Below are 12,009 nucleotides of genomic sequence, written 5' to 3'. Positions count from 1 at the left end.
TTTCAGTGACCTGACCTTTTCTTTCAATGACCTGGATGCGCCATGCTTTCTCATGCCTCCCAGCCTCCCTCAGCCTGAAACACTTCCCCATGCCTGACCTCCACCCCTTCTCCTGGCTAACTCCGACTTACTCCAGTCTTAGTTTAAATGTTACTTCTAGAATACTTGCCTTAAATCTCTAGTCTGTGGTAGTTCCCAGGCTCTGTAAGTCAGTGCCACCCTGTCCTATTTACCCTATTATGACTTTCTGATTTTTTTTTTGGCATGTTTAAAAAGTTTAATACATGTTTTATTAAAATAAAAAATTTTATAATCACTGATATAATTATTAGTGAAATTAAATTATAATAAGTATTAATATAATTATACTTCCTTTCTCATGGGTTTTGGCAAGAAATACATCAAAGGACAGAATATGTATAAATACCTGCTAGAGGTCAGAGCAAAATCCACAGACGAGAAATGGCAGCTTTATGATTACAATGTTATGTTATTTTGTTGACAGTTGTAACATTGTTGTTCAGTCACTAGATTTTCTGATTTGTTTTGTTATTTTTCCACATCCTTCTTTCCATTAGAACCTAAGCAATGAGATTAAGGCAGGGGTAAGGTCTATGTCACTCATGTTTGTTGTATTCCCAACTTTTAGAAAATACCAGTCAACACAAATTTTTCAAATGAATGAATAATTTCTTGCCCTCCTCCTCCTACCATCTAAATACAGACATGCTTAAGAATCATACTTCTGAGCTTTATTCAATTTCCTTCTTTATATTCCATTGATTCCTATGATTTCAATGATCATGTTAGTGTGAAGAAGTCTCCAATCCACCCGCAGGCTGGTATTACTCAGATCCACATCTGCATTTCCAACATGATGCTAGACATTTATGCTTGAAGCGTTTTTCAACATCTCAGATAAAGGATGTGTGTGCTTAGTTGCTCAGTCATGTTCGACTCTGCGTCCCCATGGACTGAGGCCCGCCACATTGGCCAGGCAAGAATACTGGAGTGGGTTGGCATTTCCTTCTCCAGATACATGATATACAACATTAAAAGTGTGCAAAGATACATATCTGAGGATGTGTGATACATCATTGTCTATAATATTGAAAACAACCCAAATGCCTATCAAAAGAGAATTGGTAAACAAATTACAACTGCAGAGCTTTTAGTTCAGTTCAGTTCAGTCACTCAGTCATGTCCAACTCTTTGAGACCCCATGGATTGCAGCACACCTGGCTTCTCTGTCCATTACCAACTACCGGAGCCTACTCAAACTCATGTCTGTTAAGTCAGTGATGCCATCCAACCATCTCATCCTCTGTCGTCCCTTTCTCCTCCCGCCTTCAATCTTTCCCAGCATCAGGGTCTTTTCCAATGAGTCAGCTCTTCACATCAGGTGGCCAAAGTATTGGAGTTTCAGCTTCAGCATCAGTCCTTCCAATGCATATTCAGGGTTGATTTCCTTTAGGATGGACTGGTTTGATCTCCTTGCAGTCCAAGGGACTCTCAAGAGTCTTCTCCAACATCACAGTTCAAAAGCATCAATCCTTCAGCGCTCAGCTTTCTTTATAGTCCAACTCTCACATCCATACATGACTACTGGAAAAACCATAGTTTTGACTAGACAGACCTTTGTTGGTAAAGTAATGTCTCTACTTTTTAGAGCCTTAGAAAGACTAAAAAAGATTTATATATTAATGTGAAAAGATATATCCAATATACTGTTAAGTTAAAAAGGAGGCTTCAGAATAATAAATATGGTTTAGTTTCATCTTATTCAGTTATTTAACATGCATTTATTGAACACCTGCTATGTGCCAGTTTCTGTTCCAAGTGCTGGGGATGCTCAGAAGATGAGACATTTCTTTTTTCTCACTTTCTCATTTGTCTAGCTTTCTAGACAAGCTACACACACACACACACACACACACACACACACACACACATAATGTTTCAGGGCTTCCCAGGTGGCTCAGTGTCAGGAATCTGCCTTCAATGTAGGAGACATGGCTTTGGTCCCTGGGTCAGGAAGATCCCCTGGAGAAGGTAATGGCAACCCACTCCATTCTTGCCTGGGAAATCCCATGGACAAAGGAGTCTGGCAGGCTACAGTACTTGAGGTCACAAAGAGTTGAACAAAGCTTAGTGACTGAGCATCCACATATTGTGTCAGGTAATGATGAGTGCTATCAAAAAAACTTAGAAAACTCAGTAGTGGCCACAGGACTGGAAAAGGTCAGTTTTCATTCCAATCTCAAAGAAAGGCAATGCCAAAGAGTGTTCAAACTACCACACAATTGCACTCATTTCACACGCTCACAAAGTAATGTTCAAAATCCTTCAAGCTAGGCTTCAACAGTAGGTGAACCAAGAACTTTCAGATGTGCAAGTTGGATTTAGAAAAGGTAGAGGAATCAGATAACATATTGCCAACATCTGTTGGATCATTGAAAAAGCAAGAGAATTCCAGAAAAACATCTACTTCTGCTTCATTGCCTATGTTAAAACCTTTGACTGTGTAGATCACAACAAACTGTGGAAAATTCTTGAAGAGATAGGAATACCAGACCACCTTACCTGACTCCTGAGAAATCTGTATGCATGTCAAAAAGCAACAGTTAGAATCGCACATGAAACAACAGTCTGGTTCCAAATTGGGAAAGCAATACTTCAAGGCTGTATATTGTCATTCTGCTTATTTAACTTATATGAGAGTACATCATGCAAAATGCCAGGCTGGATGAAGCATAAACTGGAATTAAGATTTCCAGGCGAAATATCAATAACCTCGGTTATGCAGATGACACCACCCACCCTTATGGCAGAAAGTGAAGAGGAATTAAAGAGTCTCTTGATGAAGATGAAAGAGGAGAGTGAAAAAATCTGGTTTAAAACTTAACATTCAAAAAACAAAGATCCTGGCATCCAATTTCCATCACTTCATGGCAAATGGATGTGAAAACAAAGGAAACTGTGACAGACTTTATTTTCTTGGGCTCTAAAATCACTGCAAAATGTGACTGCAGCCAGGAAATTAAAAGATCCTTGCTCCCTGGAAGAAAAGGAATGACAAACAGAAGCAGTGTATTAAAAAGCAGAGACATTACTTTGCCTACAAAGATCCGTCTAGTCAAAGTTATGGTTTTCCCAGTAGTTATGTACAGATTTGAGAGATGGACAATAAAAATGGCTGAGCACCAAAGAATTGATGCCTTGGAACTGTGGTGTTGGAGAAGACTCTCAAGAGTCCCTTAGACAGCAAGGAGATCAAATCAGTCAATCCTAAAGGAAATCAACCCTGAATATTCACTAGAAGGACTGATGGTGAAGCTGAGGCTCGAATACTTTGGCCACCTGATGTGAAGAGCTGACTCATTGGAAAAGACCCTGATGCTGGGAAAGATTGAAAGTGGGAGGAGAAGGGGATGACAGAGGACGAGATGGCTGGATGGCATCATGGACTCAATTGACATGAGTTTGAGCAAACTCCAGGAAATGGTGAAAGACAGGGAAGCCTGGCATGTTGCAGTCCATGGGGATGCAAAGAGTTGGACATGACTGAGGGACTGAAAAACAATAACGATGAGAAAAATGTCTGTGTTATTTTAGGTAGAGTGATCAGTGAAGGACCCTCTAGAATGGTAACGTTTGAGCAGACACCTGAATAAAGTGAGGAAAAGAGTCTTATGAATATTTGGGGAAAGGACATTCCAATCAGGGGGATCAGCCACCATAAAGCAGGGAATAGTGGCAAGTGTAACTGGCTCTAGAAGCAAGAAGGAGCCCTCTGCAGCTAGAGCAAAATGAAGGCGCGGGAGAGCGGTGGGACCTGGGACCACAGAAGCCATCTGCGGCCAGGCCAGGCAAAGGTTCTGGAATCCATTCTAAGTATGACAGAAAGTCCATCTTTGGAGGTGTGTATGTTACAACATGTTAGTGTTTCACATGTTGAAACACTAAAAACATTTTAAAAGTTTTAAAAATATATACCAAACTGTAATCAGAAAATATTTCCAGGACATGGGATTACAGGAGACTTTTATTTTCAAAACCATAGCCTTATGTTGTATTTTACAGTGTGTTTTACAGTGAGTGTGTATAAATTTGGTAATAGGAAAAAAAATAATGATTTTAAAAGTTTATGCAAACTCTGACTCATCAGCTCCCTTTAAAGAAACATATCCTTAAAAAAAAATAGTTAAGTTCGTAAAAATGTGTGTATAAGGCTGTTCATTATAGTGTTACTTATAATACCAAAAATTGGAAATAACTTAAATGTCTGACAATAGGGAATTGATTAAATAAATTATGGTAAAATTATACAATGACATCACAGGAGACCTGACAAATTATGTCCTAGACTATCCCCCCAGGTTCAAAGCCTAGCTCAGTTTCCAACTCTAAGAAACCTTTTCTAGCACCCTTGTCTAAAACGATCTCTTGAAACTTATTTGTGCATGTTGTCTACAGCACTCTTGTGACCCTTACCACATACTGTTCCATTATGGAACAACTTTGGTTCCCACTTGGCTCGCCACAAGCTGAGCTAATGGAAGCAGAGCAGGGCAGAACAATTCCAAACAATAGATAATTCATTCCTTTGTAAATCCGTCACACCACTTATCTTGTAGTGGATTCACCTTCCTAATTAGCTTTCCTTATGTTGATATATAAAGCAATGAGCATTTCTAAGCACACACACAAGTAGCAGATGGAAGAGATCCAGAAGACTGAAGTTCAACCCCCAGAATTGATGGCAGGCACTGGGGTCCAGAGAGTTGCCAGGGCCCTTCCCCTGCACAATCACCTTCTCCCTTTTCACGGAGAAATTGGAGCACTTCCCTCTTCTCAGGCTTCTGTGCTTGTGCCCTTGGCTTGCAAGGCTGGGCTCCCTGAGCCTGGTTCTGAGCCCCTGTGTGCACACATTTCTCCTCCTGGCGCTGTCCTGAGGCAGTGAGAAGCTGCCGATGAGTCACAGAGGGCCTTGGCTGACTCAGCTGCTCCCACAGAGGCCAGGACACATTCCTTCCACCCATCCCATGGTTGGAGGTAGGGGCCAACGTCATTGGGGAGAGAGAGGCCATATGAACTTACTTACTTACCCCACAGCCATCCGAAACCGAGCTTCCTTTGCTTACAGGAAGGCTCACTGTGGACATCTCTTCCGCCCCAGCAGCCCTGAGAGGCAGGCAGGGTTTCCTACCTTGTGGGACATTTGAGCAGGCTGGAAAGGAATACCCATCTTCCCTACCAAGTCCTCTGCCAGCTGAGGACTTATGAGTTACAAATGAGTCAACAAATGGAGACTATGTTTAATACTGAGAAAGTGCTAATACTGTGAAAGTGTTTCTGTCTGCTGCTGCTGCTGCTAAGTCGCTTCAGTCCTGTCCGACTCTGTGCAACCCCATAGACGGCAGCCCACCAGGCTCCGCCGTCCCTGGGATTCTCCAGGCAAGAACACTGGAGTGGGTTGCCATTTCCTTCTCCAATGAGTGAAAGTGAAGTCGCTCAGTCATATCCGACTCTTCGAGACCCCATGAACTGCAGCCTACCAGGCTCCTCCGTCCATGGGATTTTCCAGGCAAGAGTACTGGAGTGGGGTGCCATCGCCTTCTCCGGTGTTTCTGTCTAGGGGCCACCTATTTCTGAAGCCCAGAAGGGCTCTCTACCTGGATGGTCAGTCTCTTAAACTTTTCCATATTGATCCTAAAGTGGACTTTTGGGTGTCTCAGTTCAGCTCCCTTTGCAGTAGTTCAGCAACTCAAGTTAGGGAAAAAAAGAGAGAGAGAGGATATTGGGTTTTGGAGAAGGGAGGTGGGTTTGCCTCTGAAAATTCCCCAGGGGAAGATCTATTGTTGAAAATCCATCCATTCTTCTTTCTCTCTCTTTCTCACTCCTTTCTTTCCCTCCTCCTATCCCTATCTCTCTTTCCCCATTTCTCAGTTCAGCCCATAAGTCCTCTCCCTCCACTCTTGGACTCCTATCTCACTTCCCCACCTTAGGAGCTGGGAGTGATTCTTTCTGTTTTGTTTTTAATATTTATTTTCATTTATATATTTATTTGGCTGTACCAGGTCTTAGTTGCAGCATGCAAAATCTTAGTTGTGGCATGTAAGATCTACTTCCTTGATCAGGGATCGAACTTAGGTTCCCCCTACATTGGAAGCACAGAGTCTTAGCCACTGGACCAACAGGGAAATCCCTGGGATGGTTCTAAAAGGAGATAAGGTGCTACAATCTCCTGCAGATGCCTCAGCTCTCAGATCCAGGTAGCTAGCACTCTTGTCTCTTGTCACCCAGCTTTGGCACCATCCCGTGGTCCCAACAGCTTCTGAATAAAATTCTGGTTTCCTTTAAGAATTTTTGAAGGCCATTTCCATAGCTCTACTGGCTGAGGCACTCAGGATCAGTCCTTTCCATGAGCAAGATGGTGGCTTTCAAAGTGGAATCTGGGACTCCAGAGCTTAAAAAAACAAACAGCAACAAAAATCATTCCACAGTTCCCTTGTTTAGCTAAACAAAGATTTGGGTGCCAGGTTCCGTGGGGAAGCCTTCATCCCTGCTCCTGGGGCGTTCACAGTCTGGCTTCTCACTGCTAGATTTTCTGGAAAACACTCAGTTACTGGCCAGCAGAATGAAGGCACCTGTTGGACGTGGTCCCCTTCCTGACTCAGCCTCTAAGAAATATGGCAGTTCTGCTTTCTTTCAGATTCACAAGTGTTCTGAATACGTGAATGGTCCTTCAGCATCTCTTTTTCAGAGGTGGAAACTGAGGCCCAGAAAAGAAACTTGTCCTGAGCAAGTCACAAACCTGGTGGCTGTTTTGGGCCTGGGTCTGCTTCCTGCTCCCCCACATCACCCTGACTCCCAGGCATTCCTTTGAACTAATGAGCCAGGCAGAATCCATGACAGTTGACTGCTTCTGAACTTGCCCTAATTGTTCCTCCCTCTTGAGAGGTGTCCAGATAAGCTCCACCAGCATGTTGAGAGGCTCTCCTCCCAAGACTGAAGGACAGGAGTTCTCTGTGAGGATCAGAGCCAAAGAGGTTCAATCAAGTTAGCACTGATAACCTTATGCTCTCTGCACAAGTTATTAATACAACTGCCTCCTGCCCTATGACCAGAGACCTCTACACAACCAAGGGTCTGAGATATGCTTAAGGACACAAATTCTTGGCCCTTAAAAATATCCATGTCAATGTATGGCAAAAACCACTACAATATTGTAAAGTAATTAGCCCCCAACTAAAATAAATAAATTCATTTAAAAAAATAAAATAAAATAAAATAAAGAAAAAAAAAAATCCAGTCTAAGATTTTCAGACTAGTGGTCCTAATCCATTAGTTGGGTGACAAAAAAGGAAAAAATCTAATTTTTTAAAGGAAAGAAAAGAGTAGAAAATACCAGAGTACATTCTATTTGTGATAGGCAGAATTCTCAGATCATATCCCCAGTGACCTTTTGTCATGCCCTCCCTTTGGGTGTGGGCAGGACCTCTGAATATGATAGGACATCATTTCCAAAATTATGGTAGTCATGTTAGGAGAACCACTGGCTAAAACTTCCCACTCTGGCCAGGCACCACAGTAACCACTTGCATGAGTTATCTTAAACAGGAAGTCCTGGTAAGGAATGAGGAACTAACAAGCTACCACCAACCAGAATAATTCAGAAAAGGTCAAAAGGAGAGAGGAGCCTCTAGTCTATATGTCCCACCAACCTCCCAGAATCCTTCTGGCTGGAATCCATCTTGGTTGAGTGATGCATGTGCCACCAGGAAGGACCCTGACTCAGAGTGACTGGCCAGAGACAACTCAGAAACTAACCTCATCACCATAAAATTCGAGGCTGTAAGCCATGTGGCAGAGAAGTTCTCCTGGGTTCCCTTACCCTGCTGCTCTCTGTCTGGGCACCCTTTCCCAATAAAATCTCTTGCCTTGTCAACACGTGTGTCTCATTTCTGAATGTTAGACAAGAGCCTTCTCTCAGGCCCTGGCAGAGATCCCCTTTCCTGCAACAATTACATGGCAAAGGAAGGGATCTTGCAACATAATCAAGGTTCACAATGCAAACCCAAAAGCATTGCCTGCTATTTCAGTAAACAATGACTTTTGCCCACCATCAGCACTGCAGCATTCCTGAGGGGGATTCAGGATAGGAAAAAATACCAGTACTGGCCCTAGACTGTTAAGATACATATTGAAGGAGTGATATCAATGATCCCAGGACCTTATATCTTACCACACATAAAAAGGAACTAAAATCATTAACCTGAGACTTTTGTCTTTTGTGATTAGCAGCGATCTTATCTTCGACTACATGATTTGTTTTGTTTTTTCAGCAAAATCTTCTATATATCCTGTCTCCTCTCTCACCTCTTCAGAGTGATTCCTCAGAGCTGTCTAAGAGGCTGTCTTTCAGGCTATAGTCTTCAATAAGATCTCCAAATAAAACATAACTCAAAACTTTTACACTGTACATTATTCTTCAGTCAACAATCATCAGTTGACTTTGAGATAATCAAAAGAGAGATTATTCTGGATGGGCCTGACTTAATTATGTAATCCCTTTAAGAGAGAGGTTCTCCTGCTGGCCCTGAAAAAAACAAAAAGAACAAGCTGCCAACAATCCCATGAGCTTGGAAGAATATCCCAAGTGTAGGTAAGATGGCAGCACTAGTTGACACTTTGATTACAGGCTTGTGAGAACTTGAGCAGAGCATCCAGCTAAAGCTGTACTTAAAACTCTAACCTATGAAAACTGAGATAATAAATGTATGTTGTTTTAAACCATTGCATTGGTGATAATTTGTTGCACAACAGTAGAAAACTAATATAATACTCTAAATCATAAAGATGAGCACTATATGTTGCAACTTTTTTTCAGTTTTATATACATAGATATATAATCATTAGACCATGGTATAAAATGCATTTTTGTTTTCAGAGGTGATAAAAACATTGGAAGCCACTGATCTAGTTATTTGTTGTTGTTCAGTTACTAGGTTATATGTGATTCTTTGTGACTCCATGGACTGCAGCACTCCAAGCTTCTCTGTCCTTCACTATCTCCTGGAGTTTGCTCAGATTCATGTCCATTGAGGCCTTGATGCTACCTTACCATTTCATCCTCTCCCAGCATCAGGGTCTTTTCCAATGAGTCAGTTCTTCACATCAGGAGGCCAAAGTACTGGACTTTCAGCTACAGCATCAGTCCTTCCAATGAATATTCAGGACTTATTTCCTTTAGCATTGACTGGCTGGATCTCCTTGCAGTCCAAGGGACTCTCAAGAGCCTTCTAGTCATAGAGTGTTGGCTAAAAAAAGCTGCACAACTTGAGAGTCACGAGTTAAGTTTTACTGGGGTCAAAAAGAGGATTGCAGCCCAGGAGAGAGCACCTCTCTGAAACACTGCCCCAAAGAGGCAGGGGGGGAAGGTCAATATATAAGACTTTGGTGAAGGGGGAGTTCAATATATTAAGCACTCCTTTTACAAAAGATTATCTGGAAGTGGTCAAACAGGAGATGGCAAGAGTGAACATCGACATTTTAGGAATCAGTGAACCCAAATGGACTGGAAAGGGTGAATTTAATTCAGATGACCATTACATCTCTTACTGTGGGCAAAAATACCTTAGAAGAAATGGAGAAGCCCTCATAGTCAACAAAAGAGTCCAAAATGCAGTACTTGGGTGCAAACTCAAAAACAACAGAATGATCTCTGTTCATTTCCAAGGAAAACCATTCAATATCAGAGTAATCCAAGTCGATGCCCCAACCACTAATGTGGAAGAAGCTGAAGTTGAATGATTTTATGAAGATCTACAAGACCTTCTAGAACTAACACCAAAAAAAAAAAAATGTCCTTTTCATCCTGGGGAATGGAATGCAAAAGTAGAAACTCAAGAGATACCTGGAGTAACAGGCAAGTTTGGCCTTGGAGTACAAAATGAAGCAGAGCAAAGGCTGACAGAGTTTTGCCAAGAGAACATACTAGTCACAGCAAACACCCTCTTCCAACAACACAAGAGACGATTCTACACATGAACGTTACCAGATGGTCAATACTGAAATCAGATTGATTATATTCTTTGCAGCTGAAGATGGAGAAGCCCTATACAGTCAGCAAAATCAAACAGGGAGTTGACTGTAGCTCAGATGATGAACTCCTTATTGGAAACTTCGGACAAATTGAAGAAAGTAGGAAAAACCACTAGACCATTCAGGTATGACCTAAATCAAATCCCTATGATTATACAATGAAAGTGACAAATAGATTCAAGGGATGAGATCTGATAGAGTGCCTAAAGAACTATGGACAGAGGTTCGTGACATTGTACAGGAGGCTGTGATCAAAACCATCCCCAAGAAAAAGAAAGGCAAAAAGACAAAATGGTTGTCTGAGGAAGCCTTATAAACTGCAGAGAAAAGAAGAAAAGCGAAAGGCAAAGGAGAAAAGGAAAGATACACCCATCTGAATGCAGCGTTCCAAAGAATAGCAAGGAGAGCTAAGAAAGCCTTCCTAAGTGATCAATGCAAAGACATAAAAGAAAAAATAGAATGGGAAAGACTAGAGATCTCTTCAAGAAAATTAGAGACACCAAAGGAACATTTCATGCAAAGATAGGCACAATGAAGGACAGAAATAGTGTGGACCTAGCAGAAGCAGAAAATATTAAGAGGTTCCAAGAATACACAGAAGAACTATATAAAAAAGACTGTAATGATCCAGGTAACCACGATGGTGTGATCACTCACCTAGAGCCAGACATCCTGGAGCGTGAAGTCAAGTGGGCCTTAGGAAGCATCACTACGAACAAAGCTAGCAGAGGTGATGGAATCCCAGTTGAGCTATTTCAAATCCTGAAAGATGATACTGTGAAAGTGCTGCATTCAATATGCCAGCAAATTTGGAAAACTCAGCAGTGGCCACAGGACTGGAAAACGTCAGTGTTCATCCCAATCCCAAAGAAAGGCAATGCCAAAGAATGTTCAAACTACAATACAATTGCATTCATCTCACATGCTAGCAAAGTAACGCTCAAAATTCTCCAAGCCAGGCTTCAACAGTATGTGAACTAAGAATTTCCAAATGTTCAAGCTGGATTTAGAAAAGGCAGAAGAACCAGAGATCAAATTGCCAACATCTGTTGAAGCATTGAAAAAGCAAGAGAATTCCAAAAATCATCTATTTCTGCTTTATTGACTATGCCAAAACCTTTGACTGTGTGGATCACAACAAACTGTGGAAAATTCTAAAAGAGATGGGAATACCAGACCACCTGACCTGCCTCCTGAGAAATCTGTATGCAGGTCAAGAAGCAACAGTTAGAACTGGACAAGGAACAACAGACTGGTTCCAAATTGGGAAAGGAGTACGTCAAAGCTATATATTGCCACCGTGCTTATTTAACTTATATGCAGAGTACATCATGCAACATGCCCAGCTGGATGAAGCACAAGCTGGAATTCAGATTTCTGGGAGAAAGATCAACAACCTCAGATATGCAGATGACACCACCCTTATGGCAGAAAGCAAAGAAGAACTGAAGAGCCTCTTGATGAAAGTGAAAGAAGAAAGTGAAAAAGCTGACTTAAAATTCAACATTCAAAAAACGAAGATCATGGCATCTGCTCCCATCACTTCATGACAAATAGATGGGGAAACAATGGAAACAGTGAGACTTTATTTTCCTGGACTCCGAAATCACTGCAGATGGTAACTGCAGCCATTAAATTAAAGGACACTTGCTCCTTGGAAGAAAAGCTATGACCCATCTAGACAGCATATTAAAAAGCAGAGAACATTACTTTACCAACAAAAGTCCATATAGTAAAGCTATGGTTTTTTGAGTAGTCATGTATGGATGTGAGAGATGGACCATAAAGATAGCTGAGTGCCAAAGAATTGATGCTTTTGAACTGTGGTGTTGGAGAAGACTCTTGGGAGTCCCTTGGACTGCAAGGAGATCAAACCAGGAAACCCTAAAGGAAATGAGTCCT

This window comes from Giraffa tippelskirchi, chromosome 7 (genome assembly GCF_054371585.1).
Source record: "Giraffa tippelskirchi isolate mGirTip1 chromosome 7, T2T-mGirTip1v1.2.pri, whole genome shotgun sequence".
Classification (NCBI taxonomy): domain Eukaryota; kingdom Metazoa; phylum Chordata; class Mammalia; order Artiodactyla; family Giraffidae; genus Giraffa; species Giraffa tippelskirchi.
This window is presented reverse-complemented; position numbering follows the sequence as displayed.